At 40.7% G+C, this 21,048-nt stretch overlaps 1 protein-coding gene across 1 annotated transcript in view; it reads right to left on the bottom strand.

Moving 5' to 3' along the window:
• The window catches only part of SLC35F1 (solute carrier family 35 member F1), a 419,337-nt gene that overhangs the window by 112,118 nt on the left and 286,171 nt on the right, over positions 1–21,048 (bottom strand). The gene's annotated exons all lie outside the window — the stretch shown is intronic.

Genomic DNA, 21,048 nt, shown 5'->3' with positions numbered 1-21,048 from the left:
ACTACTTAAAATCAGTCAACTAACCAGTCAATAAAATTCTGACTCATTTACTGATTTTAAATATGCCTTTTTATTCTAACATATAACTTAGGAATATTAATTTTGATGAATTGACCCAATCTTTTCTTCTACAAAAGGCGGCAAATGTTTCCTGAGGTTCCCTCAGAGGTCTGTGCTCACATTCCTTGGTCATATATTCCTCCTTCCTTTTACAGTATGCTTATGCCTAGACTTATGCTTTATGTAAACACAGACCCAAGCATTTTTCTTATTTTACCCATTTATTTCACCTAAAGGATATTTCCTCTTACTTCTCTCTCTTCGTTTCTCAATCAAGAGTTTTATTTATAAGCGAAGGTGAGTATGTATCAGAACTTGTTATATGAATTGCTTTAAATTTTTAAAATTTTTTTAAAGAAAATAAGACAAATTGTTCAGAATATCAGCTTCTTGGCTGCAACAAGTTATTAAATCCTGAGTGTTCTAAGTGCTAAGAGATTTGATAGGGAAAATAAATGTTTCTGTGCAAAAGCTGTGATCCTGCCAGATACAGTACAGATAATTCAGTTCGCCTCTTGGTCCGCTGAAAAGGATGGAAGATATCCGGTTTGTTCACCAGCCAGCCTCTGTGACATAAAGAGTGGGAATGTCCCACCTCGTGTGGCCCTGCATGATTGATTGTAAGATTCTCAAACATTGCTGGAATTTTTTTTCTGTTTAAAAACATATAGAAATATAAGGTTCGAGTAGTCACATCATTCTTTGAGAATCCAGAAATGTTTTCTATACCTTTGCTTAGAATGAGGATTCACAAATTCAAAATTTGATTTCATGTAAAAAGTTTTATCTGTTGGTGATGCGCTGCCACTGGGATAAGCCACAGATCATGGAAGTAAGCTGAGAGGATGGGTATGGTCCCTAAGTGCTTTCTACAAAATCGGTCCCTTACCAAAATTTTTTCTAAAGATGTTAACATAATGGCTAAGAGGATGACAAAAAAATGGTTGAAGGATACAATGTGAAAGCCAAATCATCAAATAGGCAGAGGAAGGAATCAAAGAGTCGTAGCTTTTTCTTTTTTATTGTAGTAAAAGTATTCTTGCCTGGAAAATCCCATGCAAAGAGGAGCCTGGTGGGCTACTCCATGGAATCACAAAGAGTCAGACACCACTGAGTGACTAACACACACACAAATACATGTAACATAATATTAACAATTTTAACCATTTGTAATTGTACGATTTGTTGCATTAAATATATTTACAAGGTCGTGCAGCCACCGGCATGCTCTATACTCCAAACTTTGCCATCATCCCCAGCATAAACTCTGTATCCATTAAACAGTAACTCCTCATTCTCCCTGCCCTCAGCCCCTGGCAACTTCTATTCTGCTTTCTGCCTCTAGGAATTTGCCTATTCTAGGTACCTCAGTATAAGTGGAATCATATAATATGTGGCTTTTTATGTCTGGTTTGTTTCACTTAGCATAATGTTTCCAAGGTCCATCCGTGTTTTGGTATGTAGCATAATTTCATTTCTTATGACTGAATAATATTCTATTGTGTATATATACATATATATATGTATTTATACATATGACACTTGGTTTATTCATCAGTTGATGGACACTTGACTTGTTTCTACTTTTGGTTCTTGTGAATAATGCTACTGCTTTCAATTCTCTTGGATATATACCTCAGAAGTGGAATTGTTGAGTCATACAGTAGTTCTATGTTTAAATTCTGCAGGAACTGCTCAATTGTTTTTCACAGTGACTACACCATTTTACATTCCTATTAGCAATGCATGAGGATTCCAATTTACCTATATCCCTGACAACGCTTATTTTGTTTTCTGTTTGTTTTATTATATTCATTCTAGTAGATAAAATGTGATAACTAATTGAAGTTTTCATTTGCATTTCCCTAACAACCAGTGGTATTCACTTTTTATGTACTTACTGACTGCTTATTTTCTTTTAGAGAAATATTTATTCAAATACTTTGCTCACTTCTGAATTGGATTTTTGTGTCATTTTTGTAGGGGGTTGCCTTTTAACACGTTGCTTTACTTCTAACCAACAGCACAGGCACTGTCTTCTATCTACCTGAAGCCACCCACTAGCTTACCCCCTACTTTAGAACTGCACACAGGTTTGCAGTGTCCCATGACCTTCCTTCCCAGCACTGTCCTGTCTTTATGGAAGATGGGGAGTGCAGGTACACCTGCAGCAGGAAAGAAGGAACATCCTCAGGGGGGCCTGGATGTTGCAGGAGCCAAAAAACCTGACAAAAGAAGTAGAGATGAGAGGCAAGCACCCTTTCCACTCCACTGTGGCTTTCTTGCAAACAGGGTCATCTCATACTAGTCATGGGATCCATTGCTTTTTGGATCTTCTTGCCTTTTTTCCTTGGTTCTCAAGGAGCCTTAATTTTTAATGTACCTAATTAGCTGGTGAATGGATGATGTGATGAAAAATTTCTTCTCACTCTGGATTTCAAAAGTAGACAGAGGGGTTTGTGGTAGACTGTGGGAGGTAATTACACCAGTGGCCCCACAATCATGCCTTCCTAGGAGCACGTCCTTGCACAGTCCCGTCCACACCAGCTCTGGAGCAGCCAGGGGGTCTGCCTTGGGTCATCAGCAAACATGACACAAGTAGAAGTCTGAACAGCACTTGTGCAATCAGGTTTGCTCTTTTCAGGTTGTGGTTGGAACCTTGAATTTGCCATGTGAACAAGCCCGAGTCCACCTACTGGAAAAACCATGGAGGAAAATAGAGGCGCTCCAACCAACAGCCAGACATGTGAGTGGGACCATCTTAGATGGTCTAGCTTCTGTGGGGTCTTCGGGCACCTGCAGCCGCATGATCAAGCACAGGTGAGCCCAGCCCAAGTCACTACTAGCCCACAGAATCATGAGCAACAGCAGAATCATTGTTTTAAGCCAAAGTTTTGAGATAGTTTCTTATTCAAGAATGCATAACTGGCACAGTCTTGCACTCACTCTATTTAAAGAGTTACAAATCAATAAGAAATGGACAGAACTCCAAAGAAAAATGGACAAGGCTTAAATAGACATTTCACAAAAAAGATAAATATAAACACACAAATAACCTATAAACATATGAAAAAGTGTTCACTTTTCATTATGCATCAGGGAAATGCAAATTAAAGTGATACTGAGATCTTCAACAGAATGGCTAAAATTAAAAAGACAGAAATAATTAAGTGTTGGTGAAGATATAGAGTGATAGTGATTCTCTTAGATTGCTGGTTTCCTGTGGGAGTGGAAATTGGCACGATTACTTGGGAAACCTGCCTGTCTGCATTTACTAAAAATGAATATATACATAGCTAAGGCTCTGGAATTTCTCTTGAGTATCTATCCACAGGTGCTATTATATGTTTAACAACTACCCTTCTGGGAACAATAAAAAGAACAAGAAATAAAAGCCCCAATTTGTAGCATTTGTTTATTTCCATCATATAAATATTCTCATTGTGTGATTTTAAGCTACAGCCTGACATCAGTGAGCACAAAACGGGAACAGATGGGAACAACTGGCTTTGTAAGCTGGTACAAGCTAGTTCCAGAACACCAATGCATATACTCAACAGAGAGAGAAATAGGAACAAGAAAGCTTATAGCAGAAAAATACCTGAATGCCCATAGACAGTGGAATAAATTGTGGTGAATCCACACACTGAAAAACCATTTTCAAAGAAGGAATGAACTACAACTATATACAACAAATATGAATGTATTTTATAAATATAATGTTGACTGAAAGCAGCCAGACATAAAAGAGTACAAATGTTAATGATTCCATTTACACAAAGTTAAAAACTAGGTAAGATTAATTTATGTTGTTAGAAGTTAGGATTGTGGTTAACTTTGAGAAGAGAACAGAGACTAAAAAAGTTGTGGTTTGAGCGGGGCTTCTGCTCTGGCCGGAGAAGGCAATGGCACCCCACTCCAGTACTCTTGCCTGCAAAATGCCATGGACCGAGGAGCCTTGGTGGGCTGCAGTCCATGGGTCGCTAAGAGTCAGACACGACTGAGCAACTGATACTCTGTTTCTTCATTTAGATGCTTAAAGAGCTATTTAGTATATTTGGAAAAATCCTTATAATTTACTGACTATTCTCTATGTATGTTATATGTCAACAAAGGATCAGAAAAGAAGAAAAAAACCCTGCCCACTCAACAGACTCAATAGCTTTGTGATGTCTATTTAGTAAGTAAGCCACCTCTGAAGGCACATCTAGACTCAAGCCTAAAAGCTCTTAAATAGTTCAGAAAAACAAAAATAGAAGTTTTCTAGTGGTCATGAATCCAGAGAAGACACTTTATTTGCACAGCTGTTATTATAAGGCAGAGTGATGTTTTTGGAAGAGAAATTTGATCATCTCTGATTCCAAAGAAAGACACTTCCTGGACTTCCCAGCGCAGTGACAGCAAAGCCTGCCATCTTTCCCCTGAGCCAGGAGGCCCCCCGGATCTCCCACCTGCCTGTCTCTGCCTCAGCACCCAGTCCTACCGGTTCCCTGGCTTTCTGTGCTGCAGGAGCACAGGTCTTCCCTCAGTTCCTCAAGCCCACCCACCCCTCTCCCTGCCCTCCACCATCTCACCTTCATGTCTGCTGCTCCCTCTGCTGGGATCCTGTCCCCATGACTTGCTACTTCTCTCCCTCTCTTTCTTGCCTTTGGTCCATCTCAGCATCAATTCCTCAACACCTCTTTAAACCATCTTGTGTAAAATAGGCCCGCCATCATTATTAATCTGTATATGATATTTTTGTTTCTTTCTTTATGGCACACACTACTCGTAGCAATTATCTTGATGACTTGTCTTCCTCACTGGTATATTATCTTCTATGAAGGCAGAGTCTTTGTCAGTCCCATGGCTGTATTTCCTGAATGTCTGCACATTCGGTATTGCAAAAATGCCTATTTTCAACGTAAATAAATGAAGTCAGGAGTGGCTCTAAATTAACTGGAAAGAAACCAGGTCAAGGTGGAACACAGCAAACAAACAGCAGGTGCTCCCTTACTGTGGTTTCCAAAGGACGATTTAGATTAGATGGGTACTCAGCTAGAAGTTGGAGAAGGAAATGGCAACCCACTCCAGTACCCTTGCCTGGAAAATCCCATGGACAGAGGAGCCTGGTATGCTACAGTCCATGGGGTCACAAAGAGTCGGACACAACTGAGCGACTTCACGCACCTCACTCACTCAGCTAGGAGTAACAGGGAGTTTGCAGTTATTTCTCCTCTGACGTCTCTCTGGGGACAGACTTGCCTATAAGTCTTGGCAGGAAACAGATATGTCCCTCCCAAAGGCATGGTTCCCTCCCCTTCACAGAACAAGGTGTCCCTACAATAGCCTCGGACGCTTGTCTATTGCAAACAAAGACCTCACAGGGAGATGTTTAGAGGAGCCCTCCCGAAAGATGGGAGAATGTGAGAAAAGAGAGACTAGTACAAGCCACTTACAGAAGAGGCTGTGAGAATCTTCACTCTGTAAGCTCCTGCCTTGAGTACTGGAGAGGCAGCTCCAAGGTCAGGCATCTCTCTGGCATTTGGTGTTCATTCATACAGATGGCCCTTGATAGTAGAGTGCTAACACAGGAGGACACGACTGTTCAAATGGGCTATGCTTCACTTAAGGGAACCACTACCCTGAATCCTGTGAATCTCAGAAAAAGATACCGATTCTTCATCAGTAAGGTGGAAGAGTGAGTGCAGACATGGCCCAGCTTAGGACTGAATAACAGGCATGAGCAAGAGAACTCCGAGCCCTGCTGTGAAGTCTTGGCCACTGTGTGAGAGCAGCTGGGCTGACTTGTGCTGAACACAGTTTGCCAGAAATCAGTTAGCCACAGGTAGGAACAATGGCCTCTCTTTCCTCAAGGCAGTTGGTTCAGACTTTTTACTTCCTTGGGTTTTTATGCACAATTTGTAATCAAAATCATTGGTACCTCTACTTAGAACACTCTTCACCTACATTCTTTCATAGCTAGAATTTACCATTCAGGTCTCAGCTCAAATGTCATCTCCTCATCGAGGTCTTATTGAGGACTCAACCTATAGGAGCATTTCCAGTCTCACATAAGCTGCTCTGTCACACAAGCCTATCTAATGACCTTCATAACATCTGTTATACCATGAAATCCATCTATGTGATTTGTTTCTGCAGTTGTTTGTCCCCATCTACCAGATCATAAATTCCACAAGAACAGGAACTTCGTCATCATCATCACTTCAGTGTTGGAAGAAGCACAAGCTGGAATCAAGATTGCCGGGAGAAATATCAATAACCTCAGAAATACAGATGACACCACGTTTATGGCAGAAAGTGAAGAGGAACTGAAAAGCCTCTTGATGAGACTGAAAGAGGAGAGTGGAAAAGTTGGCTTAAAGCTCAACATTCAGAAAACGAAGATCATGGCATCCAGTCCCATCACTTCATGGCAAATAGATGGGGAAACAGTGGAAACCGTGTCAGACTTTTATCTTTTTGGGCTCCAAAATCACTGCAGATGGTGACTGCAGCCATGAAATTAAAAGACGCTTACTCCTTGGAAGAAAAGTTATGACCAACCTAGATAGCATATTGAAAAGCAGACATTACCTTGCCAACAAATGTCCATCTAGTCAAGGCTATGGTTTTTCCAGTGGTCCTGTATGGATGAGAGAGTTGGACTGTGAAGAAGGCTGAGCGCCAAAGAATTGATGCTTTTGAACTGTGGTGTTGGAGAAGACTCTTGAGAGTCCCTTGGACTGCAAGGAGATCCAACCAGTCCATTCTGAAGGGGATCAGCCCTGGGATTTCTTTGAAAGGACTGATGCTAAAGCTGAAACTCCAGTACTTTGGCCACCTCAATGCAAAGAGTTGACTCATTGGGAAAGACTCTGATGCTGGGAGGGATTGGGGGCAGGAGGAGAAGGGGACAACAGAGGATGAGATGGCTGGATGGCATCACTGACTCGATGGACGTGAGTTTGAGTGAACTCCAGGAGATGGTGATGGACGGGGAGGGGTGTGCTGTGATTCATGGGGTCGCAAAGAGTCGGACACGACTGAGTGACTGAACTGAACTGAAGAGCTCAATAAATTTATTCATTAAAATACTGGAGATTTAAAAAGTCTTTCCATAATGTAAAATGGTTCAGTCACTTTGGAAAAGTCTGACAGTTCTTCAAAAGATTACATATGTTACCAAATGACCCAGAATTCCACTCCTAGGTATACATCACAGAGAAAAGAAAAACTTGAATATGGACATTTATAGCATAATTATTCATAATATACAAAAAGTAGAAACAACCCAAATTTTTATCATCTGATGAAGAGATAAATAAAACATGATATATCCATATAGTGGAATATCATTTGGCAATAAAAAGGAATAAAGTGCTGACATATACTACAAAATGGATGAAACTTTAGAATATTATGATTGGTAAAGAAGCCATTCACAAAGTCCCATATTATATGATTCCATTTCTATAAAATGTTCAATAGGCATGCCTATTGAGACAGAAAGAAAATTAGTATGTAAGGAAATGGCACCCCACTCCAGTACTATTGCCTGGAAAATCCCATGGATGGAGGAGCCTGGTAGGCTGAGTCCATGGGGTTGCTGAGGGTCGGACACGACTGAGCGACTTCACTTTCACTTTTCACTTTCATGCGTTGGAGAAGGAAATAGAAACCCACTCCAGTGTTCTTGCCTGGAGAATCCCAGGGATGGGGAGCCTGGTGGGCTGCCGTCTAAGGGGTCGCACAGAGTCGGACACGACTGAAGTGACTTAGCAGCAGCAGCAGCAGCAGGGCTACAGAAGTTGGCTGGAAGTGAGGAGTGATTGCTAATGGGTATAGGATTTCTTCTGGGGTAATTAAAATGTTCTAAAATTGACTATAGTGATGGTTGTAAACCACTCGAGTATACATTAGAAACCACTGAACCATATACTTTGAGTGAATTGGATGATATATAGATTCTTATGTCAAAAAGCTAGTATTAGCAGTCTATGTTTAATAAAAAATATTTAACAATAAAAAACTATCATAAAATCACTCAACCATACATGATACCTGAAAGTATTCATTCATTCAATCTTCCAACGTGTATTCATCAGCTGCTTTGCAGCAGGCTCATGGCAGAATGAGGGAGATACACAGATCAACAACTATGATGTCTACTTTCAAGAACAAATAATCTACTGACTACTATTTGTAGTTTTTGTGCCAACTCCCCACCTTATTTCTCATTCTGTAGGAGAAACCTGATTACAAAAAATGAGGTGGAGACCGCTATTTGTTGACTAAAATCTGCATCTTCTTTTTCTCAGGCACACAACTGGATTACATTTCCTAGCTTCCCTTGCAGTTGGGTGACCTTGTAACTAAGAGTTAGCTAACAGTTTGTAAGGCTAAGGAACAGATCTTCCAAGTCTGATACATAACATCTTCTGCCTGCTCCTACAGGCATTTCCTCCCTTCCTCCAATGGAATGAAAATAAGCAAGCTGATCTTGGAAGCCACATGTTGCAAATGGCAAAGCGTTCACCAACTTGAGCCCCTGAATGACTCAATGGAGGCAAACTTCCCAAGCTGACCTATAACTTCACTCTTATGCTAGGAAGAAATGCACCACTAACACTAAAGCAAAACTAGTGCTACCCTAACAAACACATTGGGTAATAAGATAGAAACACTGTAGGCTGTGAGGCCCCTTTCAATCCCTTAAAAATCTAGGCTTATATCACATTGATAAGTGATCATTTTATCAAGCCTTAATTAGACATGTGTTATTGCCTTTATCGAGGAGGTCATGGCAACCCATGCCAGTATTCTTGCCTGGAGAATCCTCATGGACAGAGGAGCCTGGTGGGCTGCTGTCCATGGGATCACACAGAGTCGGACACGCCTGAGCAACTAAGCACAGCACATTGTCTTTATTACTTAACCCTGGTTTGGTTTTTTTCTGTTCCTTGAAACTCCTGCAACCAGGTACCTGGAGTGACACTGGTACGGGAGAAGGTAGTTGTGGTTAAATACAGTGGTCCAGGTAGGTGATGCTAAAACATAAAGGCAAACAAACAAAACACCGTGGTGTTCATATGTAAATTACCTAGAAAACACCGGGTTGATCACCTAGCAAAAGCATTGCCTCATCTAGTCTCCTCCATTTTCCTTCCTGATTTATTTTCCCACTATACCTTTCATTTTTTCCTGCTTTCTGACTAACCTTGATAGTAATTTAAACTCGTTTCCACTCATTTTATCATACTAGATGGTAAAAGACACTTTGGGATAGATTCTAACTCAGGGATTGCAAATAAACTTTGATATTTGTTCAAATAAGCCCACTTTAGGAAGGCCAAGTTGCCATGAAAATATCATCAAGCATTTGAGAAAACAAGCAAACAGGGAAATGAACAAACAATAACAACTGTCCCAGTGTCTATTCATTTGTGGGAAAAATTGAAAATAATTTCCCATTATAATTCCTGCACTTACTGCCAAGACCCAAATTCTTCCACCTGCACAGAAACAAGAGATTATAAAATTATGTAAACATGGGCAATTCTGCTTTTTGAATTACTTTTCCCACAGGCCACCAGGTGTTTAGCTCTGTGTTCTAACCATCGGGGGCTTCCCAGGTGGCTCAGTGGTAAAGAATCCACCTGCAATGCAGAAGACGCAGGAGACACGGATTCGATCTCTGGGTTGGGAAGGTCCCTTGGAGGAGGGTATGCAAACCAATGTAGTATTCTTGCATGGGAGAATTGCATGGACAGAAGAGCCTGATGGGCTGCGGTCCAAGGGGTCACAAAGAGCTGGACGCGACTGAAGCAACTTAGCACACACAACCATCAGAGGGTCAGGGGAAGAGGAGAAAGAATCTGGGAGAGAAAAACATGGCCAGGGCAACTGGCACCAAGGTTCTAGCTCTGGACAGAGTGACCAGAGTCCCTGTGCCTGAGACTTCCCAACAATAGCTAAAGATTAAAAAGAGCAGCCAGGGATAGCTTTAAACTAACACCAAAGAAGATGTCCAGAAAAAGCATGGGGGGAAATGAAAATTGATGCAGAAAATAGAGAAGATCATATTTGGTCCACACTCAAGGGCTTTGCTGCCCCTCTGGAGCTCTTATCGTTCACGGGACTTTCAAAACAGAAGGCTGACAGTACTTCCCTGGCCGTCCAGTGGTGAAGACTCTGTGCTTCCGATGCAGGAGGCATGGATTTGATCCCTGGTCAGGGAACTAAGATCCTACAGGCTGCCCAGTGCAGGCAAAAAGAGAAAATTAAAAACAAACAAACAAACAAAATAGAAGGCCATCAAAGCTACAGTTCCAGAGTGCTATGAAATAGACATTAGACGAGAAAGAGACAAAGTCTGAAGGGGTGCATTTTATGAGGTTTTGAAAAGTCATGATCTCCATCACAAACTGAAGCTGAGTACGTTTTCGTGTGATCTGGGGGACCTAGCACTCACCTACACTGCTGGTGGGAGTGTGGATGGTACAATCTTTCCAGAGGACAATTTGGCACTATGTGTCAACCACCTTAAAATACTAGCTAATTCTCCATCCCTTCAGTTGCAAACTCTGTGCCCTCTGATCTAGGTATTACATTTCTAGCAATTTATCCTAAATTTTAAAATGAAAGAAAACAGGGTTTTCTTGTTGGAATTTTCACAGTACAGTGTATTATCTGGAAAATATGATATAACAGTGTGATTGTAAGGTAAAATTTAGAGATTTTGAAACTTACTAGGTGTTCTGTTTAGCTCTCTATCATTATCTGTGCTATTTAAGGGTGCTATTTCACAATTCTGGAGAGAAGCTCACATGTAGAAAACAAATAGTAATGCAAATAATTCCTGTTTATAAAAATACAAATCGTGTCTGGTGGAAAACAACTGATTATTTCCCTGTGGATGCCAACTTTTTTTTTTTTTTTACCAGTTTTGCATCTATTTGTAAATTTATTTCAGTATTCTTTATCTAACTCTAAACATGTGAGATAATTTGAGGTTTTTTTAAAACTGGTTGTAATAACTTCCTGGTTCTGCATTAATTAATGAGATAAAATCTTTGACATACATTTGTTTTAAACTTCTATGGGAGTCATGATTTTACCCTTTTTAAAATGTACCCTTTACTATGGAGATTAGTTAAATACGGAGATTATATGATACATTCATATAATGGGATGCGACATAGCCTTAAAAGTTGTTGCTACAGAAGAACATTTGATACAGAAACAACAAGGCAAGCTGCAGAACTAATGTACAGTATATAAGCACAGAACAAGAGTTCTTCTCATATAAAAATGTAAATATAAATATGTAAATATATATAGATGGGGTTCAGGACATGCTACCCCAAAATAAAAATTTTAAAAAAATTTTTAATTAAAAAAAAAAAAGAGGAGAAGGGGACAGCAGAGTATGAGATGGTTGGATGCCATCACCGATTCAAAGGACATGAGTCTGAGCAAACTGTGGGAGATGGTGAGGGACAGGGAATCCTGGCATGCTGCAGTTCATGGGGTCGCAAAGAGTCAGACACGACTCAGTGACTAAACAACAACCACTTCAAAATATGGCACCTTGGCATATTAAATATTTTAAGCTGATGGAGTTGAGAAAACAGCAGAAGCAGAAAGATATTTATGACACTCCCCTGCCCTCTTCCCCAGAAGCAGTCCTAAGACCCCGCTGTGACAGGTACCCTGACTGTACCCAGAGGAAAGGAGCCTCCTTAGCTCCAGGATGGAAGTGCTCAGAGAAGACTGAATACATAGGCCTTGCTAAATCTCCCCTACTTCACCACACTTAGCTCCTGTTCTTGCCTTATAATATTTCTCCACAACCTTTGCTGCTAAGTTGCTTCAGTCGTGTCCGACTCTGTGGGACCCCATAGACAGCAGCCCACCAGGTTCCCCTGTCCCTGGGATTCTCCAAGCAAGAACACTGGAGTGGGTGCCATTTCCTTCTCCAAGGCATGAAAGTGAAAAGTTAAAGTGAAGTCGCTCAGTCGTGTCCGACTCTAAGCGACCCCATGGACTGCAGCCTACCAGGCTCATCCGTCCATGGGATTTTCCAGGCAAGAGTACTGGAGTGGGGTGCCATTGCCTTCTCCGAAACCTAGAATAAAATCATTCAATTCCATTGTTTCTTCAGGTCTTCATTTCTTTATGAAAGCTCATGTAAAACTTGTATTGCAAGTGAAAGTATTAGTCTTTCAGTCGTGTCCAACTCTTTGCAACCCCATGGACTATAGCCTACCAGGCTCCTCTGTCTATGGGATTCTCCAGGCAAGAATACTGGAGTGGGTTGCTGTGCTCTTCTCCAAGGGATCTTCCCATTCCAGGGATATAGAACCTGGGTCTCCTGCATTGCAGGCAGATTCTTTACCATCTGAGCCACCAGAGAAGCTCCAGAAACTTCTATTAAAGAAATTTACAGACTTTTCTTCTGTTAATCTGTCTTTGTCAATTTAATTCCAAATCAACCAAGGGACCCTAAGAGGACTGAGGAAAAGTTTCTCCTTTCCTACTAAATATGTACATGTGTGTATAAACATAAATGTGACATAAGGGGATATATTTCAGTTCTGGGGTAATATACATCAACATAATAACAGGGATTGTCTCTGGAAATGATTGTAGAAGTATTTCATTCTTCTATACACTTAAATGTATTTTCTTGTTTTTTTGAAATTAATTACACTTTTACACCAAAAAAGTGCATTTTAAAAAATGCAGTGGGATGGGCCAGAACATGTTTATCTTGTGCTGATTTATTTTCAGATTTAAAAACTCAATCCCTCATGTGCACATTTGCTCGGACAGTCGAGGTTTCTGCCTGCTGTTGCCATATGAATAACAAGGGCCCCTTTCATTCTTTAAACTGTCCCAGTTTGAAAGGAAAACAATTTATGGTAATTTTACTTCTGTGATATAAGATCACAAGATTTGAAGCATGTCATTGTAAGAAGTATAAAGAGAAGTTAGAATATCTGTAAGCAATTTCATAATTCATCAGTTTAAAATCTGAATTTTACCTAATCCAGAAAGACATTCTTGCAAAAAACACATGATGCTTGCCTTCACAGATTGCACAATTGAATTCCAAGTTGAGTTAATTGTCTGAATAAATGGGGCGAATGATCACAGAATTTCCTGCCATTTACTTCTACTAACATTTACATTGGAGCAGAGAGTCCTCAAGTCAATTGAATATTTTAGCAGGAAAAGTGTTCCAGAAGAAAAATACCTATGATATAAAAACTGCTCTTAATAAATTTTTTTTCCCTGTGTAAATTTTACATAACTGCAAACAACATATAGATTTTAGGACAGAGAAGAGACTTCAGATGTAAAGCAACATTTATCTTGTCTGCACGGAGATTAGAGTGATGCCTTTACAAATCCACTGCCAACCCCTTCAGAGGCTCTCCCAGCGGGGAACCAGCCGTTTCAGAAAGTGAGCTTTTCAAATGTAAAGCAGGTTTTTTTTTCCTTCCCTCTGCCTTCTTCCCTCTGAAAGGAGACAACTTAAAGTCTTAAAAATTCCACCCCGAATTGCTACAAGGCCATTTGTAAAGGCTGAGTATAGTCTGGACCTTAGGCCACGGTCTTAATTCTGGCTGAAGCCTTACAAGGCAGGAGATCGATTTTTATAAGCTCAGAGTTGTATATTTTCCAGAATCCTCTTTCACCATATTAATATTACAGTGGAATCAGATAGGGAAACTTCTCCTTTATCTGAGAGATAGTGGAGTTGGTCTGATCCTCTGTGCTTTCTAAGCTAGATGTGGGAAACTTCATAATAAAGTAAAACCTCCTTTTGTTCGTGCATTTTGTCATAAAGGCAGCACAAAGACTCCCTGAATTTTTTAAAAAGAGAAATATTCTAACATTATTAATTTTTCATGTCATTTGGTTTCTAGATACTTGGAGAATCAAAGATATATCTTAGGTTATCTAATGAAAAAAACATGGAAGGGAGGGAGGGAGGCAGAGAGGGAAAAGAAGTTTGAAAAGGAAAAGAAAAAAGAGAAAAAAGGGGGGGCGGACAAATAGCTGATTCAATCACTAAGCAAAATAACTAAGGCAGGCTGAGAAATTTTTTACACGCCACTAAGTTACCAGTGCTCCGAAAAGCTGAAAGGATTTCAACCAGAAGCATAGTTTTTCTTGCTCTGTGATTTTCTTTGGCTGGACCTTAGTCAATGAAGACAGCTTGAAAGACAGTGGAAGCACAACAAATATAAAAGGAATTTTCATGAAGCAGAAGTGCCATCCCCAGGTAAGATTTAATCATTTTGTGGAAAGCCCAGCTGGGGTCCACAGCAGCAGATCTATCTCCCCTGAATCTGTGAGCCTGGGTCAAGTTCTAAGTGTTACTGGAGCATCATGGCTTAAGTTAAGGACAGTTGCACATAATGAAGCAACTGAGCCAGTGGTAAATGCTTTGGTAAGAGCTGATCATTCAATGACTTATGTGAATTAAATACTCTGTGTTGTGGTTCCAGAGGTGCTGGGCAATAGGAATTTATCCTGTTATCCTTGAAACAACTCCGTCTCTGGCCAACAGGGACTGATGTCAGCACCTTCCCAGTGTGGAGCCGGCAGATGATTTATAGGCCAAGAGGGAGAAGAGTGTCTCGTTGCCTCTAACAAAGACTATTTTCAACTCTCTCAGTTGAGAAAATTCTGCTTTCTGGCTCAGGCATCATGTAGATTAATACGCTTCCTAAAATTGCAATGACTCATTAGGCTCTGTGCTTGGAATGGGCGGCAAGCTTTATTTGCACATCTCTCTTCGAGAGGGCCGTTTCATCCCACAGCCTCCAGAGAAGTCCCTTCAGCCGCCCACACACCAGACAACCAGAGGAAACCTGATTAAGGGGCTGTCAAGGAAAAAAACCCAAACAGAGCAAAGTGTAAACTCCTTTACGACTGAAGAAAGGCTTTCGTGACCAAAAGGTGAACTAGTGCCGAAAAAATTCAACTTCTTTTGGTCGTCGGATCTTTTTCACGGTATATGCTCAGAGAACTGCCTTTATGAGTTGGTTACAGTTTTCAGGCCTCTTTTTCCCCCCCTTACATTTGGTGGGAGGGGCGTTGACATTAATTGGAACACCTGTCAGTCTCAGCAAAGGCGGTGAAGAGACAGAGACATGGAAACAAACACAGGCCCCGAGAATGAGAGTGCTCCATCTCACAGAAAAGCAATTTCAGCCTTGGCTCTTCAGGGATGAAGAGAGAAGAGAGGTAATGTTCACGTGTCTGCCTTGTACAGAGTGTTGGCACATAAATTATCTCATTTAACAGGTTTGACTCAGTGACAGAGAGTGGGGACCATGAGCAAATCCCAACTTGTGCACATCGGGGAAACACGAGATCTTTCCCAAAGACAGCTGGTTGAGACGGAAAGAGAGAGACAGATGGGCACAGTAATGTGACCAATAGGAGAAAAAAGGGGAAATGCTGAGAGGGAAATAAGATTCTAGAGAAAATATTTGCCCAGGCCACACCCAGCTTGAGAAGGTACCCAAAGCCCTGGGAAGCTGGGTTTGGTTCTGGTTGACCAGGAAACTCATCTAAGTCCTCAGCAGTTCACCAGACAGGAAAAGTTGTATTTGGGGTGTGGGGAGTGCTGTTCAAGCTCACCATTTCCCTGGGGATAGATATCTGTGGCCTCCTTTAGAGAATGTGGGCTGCCCATCTCATTCACCTCTCCAGCCCTGGTATCTAGCTGGGCACCCGGCAAATAAAAGCAGTTCAGTAAATGCTTATTGAATCAGTGCCACGAATAGTTGAGCATAACACTTATCTATCATTTGAAAAATTGGGGCAGACTGTCTCACAATAAATTTACTCAATAGGAATGGCTAAAAAAGAGAAAACTGGAGACTGGGAAGAGGGAAAAAAGATGCAGTGACTTACATGGTATGCTGGGAATAAACGGGTTTGCAAAGTGGTTCGGGGGCATTAGACAGGATAGAGGCTGAAGGAAGGTATATTTTGATGCCCTGGAATTGTACTCCTGAGAACTGTCCTGGATTTAAATGAGGGGTGTTCGTCTTTTATTTCCGTTCACATGTATTGAGTGCCGTTTTCTGTGCAGGGCTTAAGGCTACAATAGAAAAAACTCTTCTTTCTCCTCTCCTGGCACTCAGATTCTAGATGTGAAGACTGATAAGACATATGCATCAAAAATAACTCTCTACATAGCCAAGATACAAGGTGGTGATGGTGGGGGTGTATGGTGTGTGTAATGTGTGTTTTTGTGTGTTGTGTATGTGGTATGTGTGTGTGTGTGTGTGTGTTAGAAAAGGCATCCCTGGCTCTGGACAGGTTGGCTCCAGGAGGCCAAGGAGTCCCATGAGTATGTCTTCTGTGTTATGTCCCCTCGAATGAGACCATTGACAATAAAACTTAAGCCTCTTGACTTTGTACATGGTAGGAAAATGGCAGAATAGTCATAGAAACACATCAAATCTTTTTTTGAAGGAGGGAACAAAGCAGAGTTGAATAAAAATAAAATTCTTTTTTTTTTTTCCGGCAGGGAGAAGGATTTGAATCTATTCATTTTAGACACGTATGTCGAGTCCTAATACGCAATAGACTCTGTGTCTGTTGTAAATGAACGAGAGACCCTCCTCAATATCCTAGAACTTGAAACTTACAAACTTAGACCAGGGCTCACAAATGCAAGTGCCTGCCGGCTGAGTAAAGGATGAGACAGTGGCCACCTGGAGGTGCCCGTCAGGCCGAGGTGTCAGGGGCGAGCCACAGCAGCTCACTTCCTGGGACTGTTGCTGTTGAGACCCACTGTTGCCAGTTTGTTACTTCTGTGTTAGACAATTTTAGTAAAGCATTATAACAAAAAGAATCATCAGGGTACTACCTGAAGCCCGAAAGGGGGTCCCCTACACTAGCTAGAGAATGCTTCCCTGAAGCATCTATATCGAAGTTACCATATGCAGGAGAGAACTTTTATATTATTTGATTTTCTTTTCATGTTGACTTTTGTGGCTAGAATCTGTTTTGTGTTTTCCCTTCCTCCTCCTATTCCTTCCACTTATTCAAACTGAGAGTCGAGTTTCTGTTTCATTACCTCAGAGAAAAGATGACAGGGCCAATGCAGAATTAGCTTGCAAATCTTTCTGGCTTTTTTTTCCCCCAAAGCTTCATACCTTAGGAGTAATTAGCAGATGAGATAAAAGGAAGAAAAGATTTTCCAGTATATGCAGAACCTTGGATATCCACAGGACAAAATACCACTAATTTCATGCCCCAAGCAAGAAAGAAACACCTCCCAGAGTGGGAAGAGGTACAGGAAGGAACGAAGAAACAATAATGGGCTTCGGGGCAGTAGGGATCCCAGCCCTGGATCTAGCCACTGCTGGTTCTTCTAGACAGAGGGGTCTGTAGACAGCTTAAAGGATACAGGTATATCCCAAGTGCAAGGGGCCATGCAGACAAGTAACTCAGTGAAGACTACATCTGCTGGTTACCCATGACCACAGAACCTCTGCAGCATCCCTGACCTTGGAAACTATTTTGGAACCATGGCACAGCTCTAATGGGACAGGAGAGCCCCAGGGGCAACTGAGGTGAGGTTTTCTTCCTCCTCGTCAGTGGGCAGCTAAGGTAAAAATAGAGTGAGTCACAAAAAGTGTGAAGATGTGTTATGTCCTCCAAATCTGAGGATGTGGCTTGAAATTGAAACCCACTATAATTTTTAGTTATAGGCATCATACACTAACGTGTCCATGTTTTCATATTAAGTCCTTTGGAACTCTTCTCTTTTAAAAATACAGATATGGAACATATTTTTCTTTTTTTGCCACTAAAGACAGTTCCTGCTGCTCCCTCCCTAAAAATTCAGCTGCAGGGTTATTTCTGTCCTTTGAGGGACTGATACGCAGGAGGAGTGGAGTTGGGGTATTTGTCACCTTCTCAGAGCGAGGTCTCTGGATGCTGGTGAGAGAAGGTTTCACATGGTATATTATTCGCCTTTAACAGAGTCATTAAGAAGGATTCCATGCTGTGGTGAAGCTCGGGCACCCCTCACTGCATTTCCAGAAAATCTGACCCATGCGTGGTAGGGCCAGGTACCGCATCATCTTGAAACACTTTTGAAAGTCATGTTCTTAATAAGTATTTTAGGACACAGGCTCAACAGAACTGCCACAGGCAAACCCTCCTGTGAGGAGATCCTCTCATGGTGTATGGTACATGCTATGTTGTAATCTGCTTTTTGCGTTTCATCAGGAAAATATCACATCCTAAAAAATTACTAGAAACTTCTCTTTTCTACATGCCCCAGAGGAATCTGAACCAATAATGAAGGTGAACCTTGTGCTGATGTGTGTGCAATTCCATAAGGTCTTTGCTGGAAGATTCACTCTCCCAAGATGGGTGTAGAGAGAGACAAATTTTTCTCTGTTCCTTGATATTGGAAGATTAGGGGAAAGGATGAAAGTTCAGAGAAGAGAGAATATTTTTACCTCGTGCTTATAAGAAAAATATAACATAAATGATGAAAAAAATCACACAAAAGAAAAGAAACAGTAAAAGACCACAGTAGGAAGAAAGATGGATTTACAGTAATTTGCAAAACACTTCTATTAATTTTCAATTACTTGCAGAGTAGGTTGCAGACCATAGGCCTACAGAGCCCTACTCCAGGAAGGCATCTCTAGAGAGTTTGGCTCTTCTTGAACTAACTAGATTGGGATTCTAGGTGACAAGAACTTGTTGGGAAGCACATGCTTTGGCTTCCAGGGACATATTTTAAAATGTGTGTTTTTTGATAGCCACTGTTATGTACCTGTCTCTACTCATAGTGTTGTCTTTTCACAGGATCCATCCAGTTTTTCTCTAAAGGCAATTTCCTCTTTCATGCAGGTCTTAGCACTAAGAAAAACTTTGCTCTGACACTGTCACCCTCTGTCATCAATAATGGTTCTCAAATACCCAGGTGGACTTCACCTCTAATCTTAACTTTGAAGAGTGGAATTTTAACTTAAATTGTGACCACAAAACACACAAACACATGCTACCCAGTCATTTGCTATCTATCACTATCTGTCATGAGTTTTAATGCCACCTAATAAGCTTCAGAAAATAAAAGTCTTCACTGCTGGTGGTATTCAAGATATCTGGGGAACCACAATTGATTATAGCAGCCTGAGCCATATAATTTCTCTTATTTTGAAACAGATTTTGAGAGAGGTGTTTTAAATTTGGGAATCAGACCAAAGAGAAATCCTTCCATGGAAAACATTTCCCAAAAGCAAGAATATGTGTTATGTCATTCATTTGAACAAAAGAACCACGAGAATCACCTAAGTTTCACGCAAATGGTCTTTAAGGATTAAATTTGGTCACAAAAGAGCAGAGCCAAAAATAATAAATTACCAAATAATAATAATAAATAACCAAATTATTTTACATTACATGGCTTTGATAAGTATAAAAGTATAATTTTGTTTCAAATGTTTTTTGTGCATATATTTATAAGTGAAAATAATGTCATTTCATAACAATAAATAATATAGAACATCTACATCCATTTACCTCTTAATTGTTTTCAAATTGCTTTTTTATGCCAGGATTTATTAATGCCTTGGGTTTATTTTGTACTCTACTGAATTTCTTCCTCTCCCCAAAAAGATAAGGAAGGAGACAGTAAAGGATACGTAGAGAAAATAATAAAATAGAAAACAAAGACATAAAGAGAGTATCATCCAAGTCAAAAGTTGTTTCTTTAAAAAAAAAAAAGGAAACATATTTCACAATAATTCTTGATCTATCAGTTACTGAAAGCCAACTTAAAAATCTCCCATGTTGATGGATCAGTTTTTACCTTATCTATTTTTAATCTATATTACTCAGTTCAGTTCAGTTCAGTCGTTCAGTTGTGTCGGACTCTTTTCGACCCCATGAACCACAGCATGCCAGGCCTCCCTGTCCATCACTAACTCCTGGAGTTCACCCAAACTCATGTCCATTAAGTCGGTGATGCCATCCAACCATCTCATCCTCTGTAGTCCCCTTCTCCTCCTGCCCTGAATCTTTCCCAGCATCAGGGTCTTTTCCAATGAGTCAGCTCTTCGCATCAGGTGGCCAAAGTATTGGAGTTTCAGCTTCAACATCAGTCCTTCCAATGAACACCCAGGACTGATTTCCTTTAGGATGGACTGGTTGGATCTCCTGGCAGTCCAAGGGACTCTCAAGAGTCTTCTCCAATACCGCAGTTCAAAAGCATCAATTCTTCTGAATTTATTCTAGGTCTTTGGTCCTACAGTCCGTATTTCCTGTGTTCTAGGCTTTTACTTTTAAATGCACACAGGTGACCCATTAAAACCCATTTTCTAAAATCAGCCTCTAAACCACAAGGATGGTAAAGAACCTGTCTGCCAATGCAGAAGACATAAGAGACTTGCATTCAATCACTCAGTTGGGAAGATTCCCTGGAGGATGAAATGACAACCCAGTACAGTATCCTTTCCTGGAGAATATCAGGGACAGAGGAGCGTGGTGGGCTACAGTCATGGAGTTGCAAAGAGTCCGACATAACTGAAGTGACCTAGCATGCAGCAGGAGGGTAAACAGCACCAGTGTATGTCCATTCAGATGGGCTGCTGGCTGACAACTGTGTCTGCCCTCTACAAATTCCCATAATTTTCCTGTAAGGTCAATTACACTTAACAAAGAAGAAAAAGTGAAAGTGTTAGTCACTCAGTCGTGTCCGAAAAGACTCTTAAAACACTGTAAATCATAATCTTAGAGATGCTGTACTGGGAAAAATTTCTCAGAATATATATCCTATGTCATGTTTACAAATTAAAAAAAAAAGAAAGAAAGAAGTCCTAATTGGCCATTCTGAAAAGTATTCATTGTCTGGATTCCAGTAACATAAAAAGACATGCAGGCCCACCTTGCCAAAATACACTAAATAGAAGATAGAAGACTAATTTATTTATAGGCTATAGAATTATTGAG

The sequence above is a fragment of the Bubalus bubalis genome, chromosome 10, assembly GCF_019923935.1.
Source record: "Bubalus bubalis isolate 160015118507 breed Murrah chromosome 10, NDDB_SH_1, whole genome shotgun sequence".
In the NCBI taxonomy this organism is placed as follows: Eukaryota; Metazoa; Chordata; class Mammalia; order Artiodactyla; family Bovidae; genus Bubalus; species Bubalus bubalis.
Note: the sequence above shows the minus strand (reverse complement) of the source record. Positions and strands in the feature narration are given on the sequence as shown.